We start from the raw sequence: 15000 nt of genomic DNA on the forward strand, positions 1-15000 counted from the left end.
CCTATGGGATTCCCCACTGACGATCTGCACACTGCTGCTGAAATCCCACTCCTCAAAGAAATATTCCAGGATCTGGCTAGGGCTTTCTATGAGAGCTCTTCCAGATCTGGTAATAACCTTATCGAATCCCTAGGTCGGTATGAAATGTCCCACGACAAGCACAAACGCCCAATGACGATCTTCAACGACTGAGTCGAATATGCCCAAATCCTAACCCCAATCCTTAATCCTTAAAACACCAAACATCTCGCCAACCTCAGGCAAGTACTAGAAACCGCCAAAACACCAACACAAGCCAACGTGCTACACACTCCTCAAAACACCTCCACAAGGAGGGGAAAGTTAAAAGGTGAGAGAGAGAGCATCTCGACACTTCGCCAGAAGATGATGGGTACGAAACTCACTGAAACGTGACGACAAGACGACGCCACCACTCGTCTGATAACCCGAGAAGAATTCATCTGTGTTGTTATTGTTCAGACAAGTTATGTCCATCTTCGATTATTATTTTTGTATCCTTGTAAAGGGCCTCTAGAGAGTTAATTAAGAGCTTAGGGAAAACTCTGGTTTCCATAATCTCGCACAATAAGTGCATATAGAGTTTTTCAAAAGCTTTTTCATAACCTACAAACCCTATGAGCGTCTTTGAGTTGTATTCCCTTTTTTTCTCAACCAGTGACTTCAGATCAAAAATACCACTGGTGCAGGATCGTCCGTTTTTGAAGTGTATTTGTTCTTAGGGCACAGACTATTATTTAACATACTGCTGTAGATTTTACTGACTGTCTTAACGAGTGTAATTTCTATCCAAATGCTTGGGTCGCTCCTGCTGCCTTTCTTCCGCCCCTCAGGCACCTTAGGGACGAAATCGAACCTAAGTTAATGAGATGTAGCGTATGTTGCTCAATAAAAAACCTCAGTATTCGGCTTTTATGCCGTCTGTTCCTGTTGTTCCTCTATTCTTCAATTTTTCTATTGATAAATCACATTCATTCATTTCGAACAAGTGTATGATTGTTGACTGATAAAATTTCCCATTGTTTCTTCGCTACAGAATCATCAGCCTAGATATTTTTATAATTCTCTTCCTACCGTTCCAAAAATTATTCAGTCTGTCTTTCTCTTTTTAGCTTATGTATCTCATTTATGTATATGCTGTTGACTCTCGTTCATGAATTTCATTTTCAGTTTGGTTAATGAATCGTTCCCATGATTCCTGTTGCTTTTTACGAGTTATATTTTCAGCTATATTTCGTTCCCTGCATGTAGGTAATTAATGTGTGCTTGTTGTTCTCCGTTTTCTACTTGCTCTATCTGTTCTTAGGAAATTTGTAAGTCCCTTTTTCTTATGTATATCGTTTTTTACGAGTAAACTCTTCATATTTTTCCAATACTGCATTTTTAGTAGTCTGCAATTCTTCTTCACACGTATCTCCTGCACATACAGTAAATCTATCAGCTGTCCTAACCTAATACTTGCCGTTTTTAGGACATGTATCTTACAATTTCCTACACGTGTAAGATTATCCTTCTATCTCGATTTTCTCCATGTGACCTAAATCAAAATTTGAGAGTGTAGGTCGATCCTTTCAAAGAAAAAGACAACAACCAGCCACTATTAATAACGCTATTTATTTAAGTAAACAGCGCCGTAACCGATATTTAACAGACAGGTTCATCTTCAGACGCCCGTACACAAGACGCACATTTGTTTGGAATTTACATAAAATTTTTGCTCCCTATTCCCTCTTGTGGTGAAAGATTCTTGGCTTGGTGGTGACGTCGAAAATATAGTTTAATTTTATTGGATTGCTTTTAGCTTATTCACGAAATACTGTACAGTATGTGATTTGTATGCAACCACACTGCGCAAAGCACTACACACACACACACACACAAACAATTTTAGTCACATGAAAAATATACGAATAAGATCCAACAAAATTACGCAGGTTCTTCGACGGCACCACCATCCATAGAATCTTTCACGACGTGGGGGAATAAAGAGCAAAAAAGTTAAGTAAACTGCAGACAAAAGTGCAGCTCGTTAATAGGTGTCAAAAGATGAACCTGTCGGTTCTAAACCGGTTACCCAGATAAATAGCGTTATTAGTAGTGGATTCTTCCTCTTTTTTCTCTCCGAAAGAATCAACCTATATTTTGCACACAATTTGGTCTCAGAACATTAGAGTATTTCATAAAGTGATATGAACCAATATCACTAAATGATTAGGTTATCAATTATCTACAGAGTGACCCCCCATGAACAACAGCTTGCCCTAAAAGTGGAATAATATAATTTAACGTAGATGTGTAGCAGGAGAACGGTACTTGTGGTATGCTCCCTGAGACAGCTACGTCGGTTAAATATTTAGACGTAGCTTTGCAAACCGACATAAAATGCATCAAGCAAGCAAATTTGGTTGTAGGCAAGACCAACGGTCGACTTCGCGTAATTGAGAGTTCTCTCGGATAGTTTACACATGTAATGGGGACCGCATTCAGAAAGTTTGTGCAGCCATTCTTGAATACTGCTGAAGTGTTTGGCATCCACACCATGACTGATTAAGGGAAAGCATATAGCAATTGATAAGTTCGATTAGTCAGCGAATATTACTTAAATGCTCCATGATATCGAATGGGAATCCACGGAAAAGAGAGCGTCGTTCTTGCGGTAAAGTATGAGGAAGAGTTAGAGATTAGTCATTATCCACAGATTGATGATTGCTCCTATTACCAGCAACATCCATGTTGCGTAAGGATAGTGAAACAAAGATAAGAGAAGTCAGATCTAATACGGAAGCATATAATCAAGTGCTTTTCCCTCAACCCATTTGCGAAAGAAAGAATAGTGCATAAGAGCCTCCGCCATGTGCCGTATGGTAGCTTGCGGACTATGTAATTAAAAGTAGATGTACAGTAATGGCATTAATTCCGGAGGCTTGTCGAAATATTAATTCATTTTAAGATCATATGATGTAAGTAAGTTTTTGTATACTAAAATAATAAATTATTTGTTGTTTATGATATGTCCTACTCAATATTTATCATTTATAGGTAATGTTACACATTTTAATTAAAATGGACCAAATAGACTTACCTGAAAACGATTAAAATAGTTCACTGTTTTACCTGCTTGTGCAACTGCTTGTAATTTAGTCTTTCCGACAAATCAGTCAATGTAAGCGGGTTGTTATTGCTTTACCCAGCGAAAAAAGGTTTCTGATCGTTGTTGTAACTCCAGCAGTAGCAATACATTATATTGTGATGTGCGATGAGAAGGGTGACGTACTGAAAACTAGGTCTCTCGTGGTGATTGGTCACCAAGTAAATGGAGAATGACATTAACACTACGAGAGGAAGGTTACACGTGTACGGGATCAGCAGAAAGGATGACTGGAGGGAAGTCTGCAGCCGACATGAAGAAACTGCGTCAATCAAAATTGCTGCAAGAACCGACGGAAAACAAATAATGACTAATAAAGACTGTTGTATAATCTGCCGTCTTTCTCTGCAACATCGTAAATGCCATCTTTAGGTGTCTAATCGATGCGTCGGACAGAAACTTTGTGAATATGGTTTGCGAGCAAGCATTCCAAATAAGAATCCTTATGTGTACAAAATGCAAAGGAAGAAACTAGTGCAATGTTCACATGCACACAGAATGGAAGCAAATCGACTAAGATCAGCATCTTTCGAAGTAATGGCATTAAATTCGTTCGTAGTCAGCCAGACGAAGTCTCATTACCTCAGTGCACAACTGCCACTATGAAGCATCCCATCAATTTGTTGAAGGTAACAAACATTGGTGCACCTTTTAGCAAGACGGTGCACTATGTCATACTGCAAAAATCAATGAGAAGTGGTTCGATGGCCATCAGGTTAGTGTGCTGTCTTGGCCTGGCAACAGCCCCGCCCACAACCCAATCGAGAACTCGTGGTCAAAGCTTAAAATCATGGTTTCAAGACGAAATCGCAGTAATAGGAGGAAGGTCCTAGAGGTCACTATCACCTTTAAATAAAGAGGCGAGTGTGAAGCTGGTCAGAAGTGTCCGCATGGAGGGCAGAGGCCGATACCTTCGCCGTTTGAGGCCTCCAGAGCTGCTTAAGAATTCGTTTCGTATGCTTACCTTACGTGTTCCATGTATTCTGTTGCCCTGTATTAAAAAATGGTTCGAAAGGTTCGAATGGCTCTGAGCACTATGGGACTTAACTTCTACGGTCATCAGTCCCCTAGAACTTAGAACTACTTAAACCTAACTAACCTAAGGACAGCACACAACACCCAGTCATCACGAGGCAGAGAAAATCCCTGACCCCGCCGGGAATCGAACCCGGGAACCCGGGTGCGGGAAGCGTGCATGGGACATTCCATTTCGGAAATTTTTAGGGCATTCAGTGTTCAGAGACAGTGTCACGAGTGTCCCACGAGTACAATATTTCAGGCAGAAACTGTCACAACGAACAACGCTGTAGCCGACGGACTTCCCTTAACGACCGAGAGCAGCGGTCATTGGGTAGAGCTGTCATTGGTAACAGACAAGCAACAATGCGTGAAATAACCTCAGAAATCAATGTGAGACGTACGACGAACGTGTCCGTTAGGACAGTGCGGCGAAATTTGGCAGCACACAACCGATGTGAGTGCGTTTGCTCCTAGCGCGACATGGCCCGCCGCGCCTCTCCTGGGCTCATGGTTAGATGAGTCTCTATTTGAGTTGGTAAGAGTTCGAGTGTGACGTAGACCCCATGAAGCCATGGACCCAAGTTGTCAGCAACGCTCAGTGCAAGCTAATAGTGAGTCCATAACGGTGTGGGCTGTGTTAACATGAAATGGATTGGTTCATTCCTCTGGTCCAATTGAACAGACCATTGACTGTAAATGTTTATGTTCGGCTACCTCAAGACCATTTGCAGCCATTTATTGGCTTCACGTTCATAAGCATTGTAAGGTGGCTATAATTTCGCAGCTTACAAGAACTCATCCACATACTTTGCTATGATCTGCAAACACAATTAGGTATCATGTGATACGTTGTAAATATGAATATATAATGGAGACTGACATTGTCACGTACGTCTTGTAAACAATTGTTAACGCTTATTGCATGAAAGGTGACGGAGTGTCTTTATTATATAAAAAAGGGCATAATGAATGATTGCCTATACTAGTAGAGGTAGGAACGCCAGTGGAGATGAAACGGCAGGCAGAACTCAAGCCGTGGGTGGAAGGCCCACACAGGTGTGTTGGTGCTGCTTAAACACAGGAAGTAGCTAGACGGACGTTGGGACACCTGAGCGCAGGGGCACAATAGGGTCGCCACCGGCCGCTATTGTAGTAGGGGCCGGAAGGATAAGCGGATAATACTACCGAACTTAGCAAATCTTGGACGCAGGTAAGAGGAACGAAGAAGCGGCACCTCGGAAACAACTCAGGCTGGGTTATTTACAAGGCTTTTTACGCAGAAGCGTACCATTGTACGAGTCTAGGATTTTCCTCGCAAACTTTCTTCGCTGGACGACAAAAGACTAAAATATGATTGGTCGGCGTGCTGAAGAGTCTAAGAGTCTGTAGAGAGGGAGAATATTCCGTGGTTTCGGGAATATGATTCGTTATCTGAATTACGATGGTGGGGAGCCAAGCCTTGCTGGAAAGCCAGCACTGGAGAGACGAGGTCTTCCGTTGTGAGTGCCCGTGTGTGACGGTCGCTCGGTATCCGCTTTTGTTGGTACAGATGGACTTTCTGTCTTTGCTCTCAGGAGAGTTTATACTTAGAACAGTTAGGCACTGTACTGTTGTGAACTTATACGATTCTGGACTTCGCCTCCGGGTTGGAAGTCGTCGTTGAGTACGCAGCGTTCAGTAATTGAGAGCACTTCCTCTGCCTATACTTACGTTGACACATTATCTTAACTCCGTCCTTGTAGCTGGGAGTTCGCGTTTCTCGTCTGTAGAACACAGAGAGGAGAAGACAGTATCAGAGTTTATTAGTCAGAGGACCGCCTTCTACCGTCCTAGTGTATGAAGGAGTTTATTTGTGGATGGAGTCCTTCCATCGTCGCAGACGAGTGCGAGAACCATCACTTCGACGCATTGGACGCAGTACATACGGTGATATCGCAAATTGCTTCGGCTTGTTAGGGCTATAAAAGCTAAACAGCTATGATCACGATAGTTTATTTCCACTGAGGTTCCTCACCCCGTAGATCATTTTTGAAAGTAGTGTCTTCTAAGGTTTGGTGCGTAGATGATGTCAGTCATTTCGCGTCATTGATAATAAGGGGCAGAGTTGGGCAATTGATTAGTAATTTTACTTAGGAAATGTAAACTTTGTAATCTAGAGGTTTTTTTAATCTAGAATAAATATAAAAGCAGGAACAACGATTATCGTTTAGTAGGATTGGTCGCCTTCAATATTCATTTATGTTTAGATTGTAATTTATAGAATTAAGAGATCCTACGATCTGCTTCAGGGGATAGTCAGACAGGGTCAAATTTTCATTTAGCATTCATCATTTTACACCCGCCTGGAGTAGCATCTTGGAACATTTCATTGGACCACAATTGTTCGCGATGGATTTGAAGAAAATTTTGGGCAACTAGAGCGAAGGGTCTTTCTACTCAAGACGCCCGACATGAATCCAATCGAATATTTATGGAACGTAATCGAGAAGTGAGATCGAGCACAAAATCCTACACCACAAAATCCTACACCAGCAACTTTCACAGTTGTGGACGGCCATAGAGGCAGCGTGGCTCAATATTTCTGCGGGGTTCTTCCAACGACTTGGTGAGTGCATACCACGTTGAGTTGCTCCAATACTCCGGGCAAAAGGAGGTATCCCATGACTTTGTCACGTCGGTGTACACATTCGTAGCAGAGATGGCCTCTAACTAAAAGATGGTAGCATACTGGTCTTTTCGTTGTGAAGAGCTTACATGGTGGTCCTCAATCGTATTTCTGGGCGAGAACTTCCAAGAAGGAAATGACACTCAGCAAAAGCAGTAAACATCAGTGAAACGGTAAAATTATACGAGGTGGAGCCTTGAATGCTGGTGGTTTGAGTGCCATATGGAAGCTAAAAAATCTCTAATAGAAAACATAAAAGACGAATTTAGATGTAGTAAGTGTTAGTGATGTGAAATGGAAAGAATGTGAATGTTCCAACTTAGACCATTTAAGGTAATATAAACTGCATAAATTTTTATGAATCAATTTAGGAAAACTACGAAAAACCTAATGAGGATGGCGAAATGGAGATTGGGACATGTAGCCTCCCATATATATAGCCATATTTTTCGAAATGATGCAACCTCACTCAATTTACTCCCATTGAGATTAGTTTTTAGGTTTATGCTCTTTAAAAGAAGATATTTCGTAACATAAAAAGCTTGTGCTATACTGTTCACTGATTTCTTAAGAAAAAATTGCTGGATGCAACATGCACGCACTACCAGTTGACAACAGCACAACTTCGAAGACACTTTTGGAGACAAACTGTTATATCCTAGCCAGTAATGCCACCCGAGCCCGCTGCCAAAAGGTTGGCAGCATCAAAGTCCGGACGCCGTCCGCATAAGCATCGCCAGCGAGACAGTAAATCGCCGCACGTCTGCGCGCGCCACCACTGGCTTCTGGGTTCTTAAGCGCTAGGACAGTTCTGTATTCGCCGCTCAGTTGTATACTCGCCACCGAATTGTGTACTTGCTAGTCAGTTGTGTGTTCATCGCAGCAGAGTTGTTGTTTGTCGTCAGCCGACGCTGACCTAGCCGCTCCGACTCGAACTAGACAGATTTCTGTTGACATGGAGTTCACTACTGTGTTTCTGTATCTTCGTTAATAAAGATAAGTACCGACTTTTATTTAATCAGAGTGTTTGGGTTTTCATCTTTCTGTTCACTGTTCCAGCGGACCGGTCGGCCCGCTATTAAAAGTGTGGCGGTGACTTCGTAAGCCGTTTCTACAGCGAATTGCTTGTCGCTACGAACGCCGCCACAAAACAAACAACATTGCATCGAAAGAGATCGGTGATTCACCTGTTTTGAAATTCCCTTTCCTTTAAGGAATATTGACATTTTAACGACCTAATCATGAGTGCCCAAGATCGAATCTGAAATAAAAGGAATTCATGATGATGTTTGTTTACCATTTTATTTACTATAACTTTCTCCTTCCCTTTTTTTTTTCTTGCCTGAAAGATTGTGTCAGCATCCCTTCATAAGGGGCGAGAGTTTGAACTCACAAATACGATGAGGTGTTACTACTGCTAATTACAGAGCTTCGGATTTCTGAAGGGGAAAGAAACTAAGTGTAAGTGTAGACCTAAGAGTTGCTGTGAAAGTATTGGGACGTTTTATTATCAATCACTGGTTCTACACAGTTTATAGGATCTCCACATACTATATTTACATACTGGAAAATTTTAAAAATCGGCTTGTGAAAAATGTGTGAGCTGTTATTTTTAGCATTTTTGTAATGTACTACTATCTACATGACATGTTTCTGCCGTTCCATACATATACTCTGGGCTTCATTTCCTTATTCTTTTATCTTTTGCAGTACCACTTGAAAATGGTCCAAAGGCCTGAACTGCAGTTGTGAAATAAATAATGTCTTCAGTCAACAACGAATATGACGTCTCCTTTACCCCCCGGTACCCACGAGATAAAAGTGCTGAAATAGTTGTCATGACACATTAAAATTGTTGTGATTCATTTTCATTTCATTTGTTTCGTCCGTCTGTTTTACCAGCAATAATAGTCAATAACCATTCAACGAGCTGCAGCACATATAAAATAAGAAAATTTTTTAGGTACCATTCTGTCGTCGAATAATAAAGGAGTGATATTTACCTGGTACTCTAAGAGAGAAGTGTAACAGAGAAGGCCTGAAAAGGAAATACGAGCGTAAATGGCTGAGTGAAAAATATATGTCACCGTATGAGTACAAACTATTTCCATTGTTCCTGCGCAGAGACCATTTCATCAGGTGGTGTAAAGAAGACCCACATACATGTCTAGGTAGAGGTACGTTAAAAAGGACACAAGAAGAACGCAGCTTTCTAATAAATTAAAACGCGATACGAGGAATTCATTAACTAATGCGACACGCATCGCCCCGTGAAAAGCAAAACTGATTACGCGGCGAGTAAACACGGGGGAAACAAAGCGGACGAGCCGGAGCGGAACTAAATGACGCTGCGCCGCCGTGTGTGACGTCACAGAGTGGCGCTGTGTAATAATGCAGGGCCTGGCGGTGTAACAGGGACAAAGGAGAGGCCGCCAGCCGCTACTGTGTGTCCCGGCGCTGATCTCCCGCAAGTGGCGGGAGCCGTCGCATCTCCAGCACAGCACAGCATCAGCAGTTGACGCCGCCCCTATTCGTACCTGTGGTGTCCACTGAACCGGTATTATACTGTGCCTGTTCTCCTGCAAAGCCGAGTTTTACGGCACTTGTTTTACGGCCTACTCTTTAGTTGTAAACGCTCGTTTCGTATTTAGTAAGCGGGTTGCCTTTAGCAGCCATAGCTCACACTTTAAATTTCCTAGGATTTATTTGGGGTTCGTTTACGCTGCAGCCTCGCTGCGGACAAAGCAATCTCTCTACTCGGCTGGTACATTTACACCGCTTGCTGAGCGAATTAATTGCAATGTTGTGAAGCGAAAATTACCAGGGTCGTTCAATAAGTAATGCAGCACTTTTTCCTGAAAGGTTGATTTTATTCAGGATTGCAACACGCCATATTATTCCCCACTCTTTTGGCAACAAAACCCTATTTTTCAACACAATCTTCGTTCAATGTGAGGGTCTTACACCACCTTAATGGGAGGACCTGTATGCCCGCATGGTACCTCTCTACTTGTCGACGTCGGAGCCAACGTCTTACAGCATCAGTAACGTCCCCATCATACACATACTGCTTCCCACGGGGTGAATCATTCATTAGGCGTATAGTGGGCATGCGGGAGGCCGGGTGGACGTACCGCCGAATTGCTCAACACGTGGGGCGTGAGGTCTCCACAGTACATCGATGTTGTCGCCAGTGGTCGGCGGAAGGTGCACGTGCCCGTCGACCTGGGACCGGACCGCAGCGACGCACGGATGCACGCCAAGACCGTAGGATCCTACGCAGTGCCGTAGGGGACCGCACCGCCACTTCCCAGCAAATTAGGGACACTGTTGCTCCTGGGGTATCGGCGAGGACCATTCGCAACCGTCTCCATGAAGCTGGGCTACGGTCCCGCACACCGTTAGGCCGTCTTCCGCTCACGCCCCAACATCGTGCAGCCCGCCTCCAGTGGTGTCGCGACAGGCGTGAATGGAGGGACGAATGGAGACGTGTCGTCTTCAGCGATGAGAGTCGCTTCTGCCTTGGTGCCAATGATGGTCGTATGCGTGTTTGGCGCCGTGCAGGTGAGCGCCACAATCAGGACTGCATACGACCGAGGCACACAGGGCCAACACCCGGCATCATGGTGTGGGGAGCGATCTCCTACACTGGCCGTACACCTCTGGTGATCGTCGAGGGGACACTGAATAGTGCACGGTACATCCAAACCGTCATCGAACCCATCGTTCTACCATTCCTAGACTGGCAAGGGAACTTGCTGTTCCAACAGGACAATGCACATCCGCATGTATCCCGTGCCACCCAACGTGCTCTAGAAGGTGTAAGTCAACTACCCTCGCCAGCAAGATCTCCGGATCTGTCCCCCATTGAGCATGTTTGGGACTGGATTAAGCCTCGTCTCACGCGGTCTGCACGTCCAGCACGAACGCTGGTCCAACTGAGGCGCCAGGTGGAAATGGCATGGCAAGCCGTTCCACAGGACTACATCCAGCATCTCTACGATCGTCTCCATGGGAGAATAGCAGCCTGCATTGCTGCGAAAGGTGGATATACACTGTACTAGTGCCGACATTGTGCATGCTCTGTTGCCTGTGTCTATGTGCCTGTGGTTCTGTCAGTGTGATCATGTGATGTATCTGACCCCAGGAATGTGTCAATAAAGTTTCCCCTTCCTGGGAGAATGAATTCACGGTGTTCTTATTTCAATTTCCAGGAGTGTATATACACTGCTGGCCACCGTAAATGCAACACCCTGAAGGAAGCATCCGAATCAAGTGAAATTTACACCATGGGTTTGCAGCGATGAGATATGCAACTGATTAGAATTTCAGCGCAGACGCACATCACGCGCGCCTGTGGCGCCACCTCATTGCGCCATTTAAGGCTTGGCGATTTCGACGAGTGTACGTTCGGAACGTGTGTTTACCTTGTGGTTGTTTCACAAGACGATCAGTTACGCTTCGTAGACAACAGCGAACATCGTTTAATCAAGTATCCGAGTTCGACAGAGGAAGGATAGTGGCTTACCGAGATTATGGATTATCATACAGAGAAATCGCTAGTCGTGTTGGACGAAACCAAACAACTGTAATGCGGATATGTGACCGTTGGATGCAGGAGGGTACGACGGACCGACGTGGTCGATCGCATTCACCACGGTGCACCACTGCACGTGCTGATAGGCAAATTGTGCGCATGGCAGTGACGGATCGCTCAGTGACATCCCGAACCATAGCACAGCACATTGCGTCTGTAACGCATCATCCAGTGTCTGCGCGTACCATTCGACGCCGTTTACAGCAGAGTGGTCTGTCCGCAAGACGTCCATTGCTTCGTCTACCATTGACGCAGAACCACAGACGTCTCCGTCGCCAATGGTGTGATGACAGACGGATGTGGACGGCAGAATTGAATGACGTTGTCTTTACTGACGAGGCACGCTTCTGTCTGCAGCACCACGATGGTCGTATTCGAGTGTGGAGACACCGTGGAGAGAGGATGCTGGACAGCTGCATTATGCACCGCCACACTGGTCTTGCACCGGGTATTATGGTATGGGGCGGTATTGGATATTACTCTCGCACGCCTCTAGTACGCATTGCCGGTACTTTAAATAGCCGGCGCTACATATCCGAGGTGCTGGAGCCAGTTGTCCTTCCTTACCTTCAGGGCTCGGCCACAGCCATATTTCAACAGGATAATGCGCGACCACACGCGGCACGCATTGTCCAAAGGTTCTTTGTCAATAACCAGATTGAAGTGCTTCCCTGGCCGGCTCGCTCTCCGGATCTTTCGCCGATAGAAAACATGTGGTCCATGGTTGCTCAACGAGTGACCCAGATTACATCCCCAGCTGCCACACCAGATGATCTTTGGCACCGTGTGGAAGCTGCTTGGGCTGCTGTACCCCAGGAACACATCCAACGTCTCTTTGACTCAATGCCGACACGTGTGGCAGCGGTGATCTCCAACAATGGCGGCTACTCTGGCTACTGATTCTGGCAGGAACCACATGTCACAGACGTCTGTAAACGTAATCATTTGATACTTGGTCAACATGTTATCTACAAAATAAATTTTGCTGTGCTACCTCTTGTCTTTCTTGGTGTTGCATTTACGGTGGCCAGCAGTATATATATATATATATATATATATATATATATATATATATATATATAGTTAAGGCTCACCGGCCGAAAGAACAGATACCATCGTCATATATGTGGTTAAGGCTCACAGGCCATTTGACCATCTTCTGTGCGGATGCACACACATTGCCCGAACTCTTACGGGAATTGGCAAAGCTGCGAGTAATGAGTGTAATGGGCAGGGGCACTGAAAATATAGTGTGGGACAGTAAGTTGGTAATGAGGGTCTCACGGGAAGAATGCCAGAGATAAGTCCCTGCAGTCGCACTATTCTCTGTGTCCTCGGTAGCTCAGATGGATGGAGCGTCTGCCATGTAAGCAGGAGATCTCGGGTTGGAGTCCCGATCGGATCACACATTTACAACTGTCCCCGTTAACGTATATCGACGCCTGTATCCACCTAAGGGTATTCATTTCATTGCATTGATTTAATTGTAAATTCATTGTAACGAGCTGCACCGTCACCGACGGTATGTGTTCTTTCGAACACGTCCGAAAGAACAGATACCATAATTATATTCATATAAATTCCGCATTTTCTCAACATAAACTGGCCGAGAAAAAAATTTAATGCAATTTTTATTGAACGCCTCTCTATTTTACGACTACTTTTTAACTGAAAACTCTTGTTTTGCATTTAGTACGTTGCCTTTTAGTAGCCATAATTAAAGTTATTAGGGGTTTTCTTGCGTTCGGTTACGCTTCAACCTCGCTGCTAACGCAGGAATCTCTCTGTTCGCCAGGAGTCTTTACATCGCGAGCTGAGTGAATTAACTGCAGTGTTCTGAAGCGAAAGCTATGTTCTCTTCTTCGCCTGAACAGAGTGACAATGGTTTGCTCGCGCCAAAGATATTACTGGCAATGAGAAAGAACTTTTCCTGACAGCTATAAATGTTGCGACGTACTTTCTCTGTTTATTTTGACTACTAGTGAAGCACATACCTCACCAACATTCTCGGATGATGCAAATTCTCATTTCAGCTAGCAGTAACTACACTGCTATCATTCCAGCAGCTGGCGTGCGCACAGCCTGTTAAATTGCTTGTTTGCACAGGGTTTGTTGCATATCGGCCTTGCACATGTGAGTAACGATTATTAAAGTAGCCTACGACATCAGTTAGGGAAGTCCTGTTATACACACGAGTAGGTTATGAGATAGGGTTCAAATGGCTCTGAGCGCTATGGGACTTAACTGCTGAGGTCATCAGTCCCCTAGAATTTAGAACTACTTAAACCTAATTAACCCAAGAACATCTCACACATCCATGCCCGAGGCAGGATTCGAACCTGCGACCGCAGTGGTCGCGCGGTTCCGGACTGTAGCGCCAAGAACCGCTCGGCCATCCCGGCCGGTCATGAGATATGCATTTAAGGGTATGATCTGTTGTGATATTAATGTATGTGTAGCAGACGTTTCATTTATACTATTGCTGTATTCATGGGAGATTACTTTGCTGTGAGTAATGGTCCTACACGTACTATATATGATCACACACTCCGAATCTCAAACAGTTCTAGCAGAGCAGTTGTAGACAAATAAGTAATTCATTTCATCACAGTCACTTTAAGTTGCATTAAGTTCACAGTTTGAATTCTCAACTCGCAAACCGATTTCTATACACAATGGCACAGACGTAATTTGAAGGTCTAGCAGAGCAGTTGCAGGTAAATAAAGAGTTCACTATATAACAGTCACTGTACGTTCCGCTAGGTACACAGTTTTATTTCCGAATTCGCCAACTAATACGCCGAAAACTAACTTTCGAATAATACTATAGGCTATAGTAACGTTCCCGCTTCGGATCTCAGGCACGTGCGGCATCCAGTCTGTTTAGCCCACCTCACTAGGATTACTCTCGCCAGCGAAAGACCACGATCATTCCTTTGCATGCTCTGAGTTTTGTCACTAACACACTACTCTAGTCAAATTAATATCTATATACCTGACCATCATACGTTTAAATATGCTTTTCTTTTTATAATTGTCGGATATTTCAAGGAAATATATTACAAAGTTCTGTAGACAGTTATTGTTACCAAATATTAGTACATTTTCTCGTTACAGTTTTTTTTATTTTAACACACTGAACTTGAACGTTATTCAAGTTCCTCTACAACCATTAATACGTAAGTTTATTATTAAATGAACAGAGAAAATTAAAGATCAGGACAAATTACCCATGCAGAGCCTAACAGATTTATATGTTTTAGATAACTCCGGTTTAGCCACCACAGTTTCACTCCTCCCCCTGCTTGCCTTACCTGTCTGAGCTCAACAGCAGACAACAATGTCAAGGCCCCAAAAGCTGCCATATTACGGTATTCTCACCTGTTATCTTACAGTGGGTCACACGAGTGTTTTGTCAGGACTTTCCTTTGCAGACAAACTGCACTTTGCCGGCATTGTAGCAAAGAAAACTCTACTGCCAAACAGTAGTGATTATCGTGCGCTTCCAGACTCAAGACTATAATTGACAACTATAGACAGGCACTTATTTCA

This window comes from Schistocerca serialis, chromosome 1, assembly GCF_023864345.2.
Source record: "Schistocerca serialis cubense isolate TAMUIC-IGC-003099 chromosome 1, iqSchSeri2.2, whole genome shotgun sequence".
NCBI lineage: Eukaryota > Metazoa > Arthropoda > Insecta > Orthoptera > Acrididae > Schistocerca > Schistocerca serialis.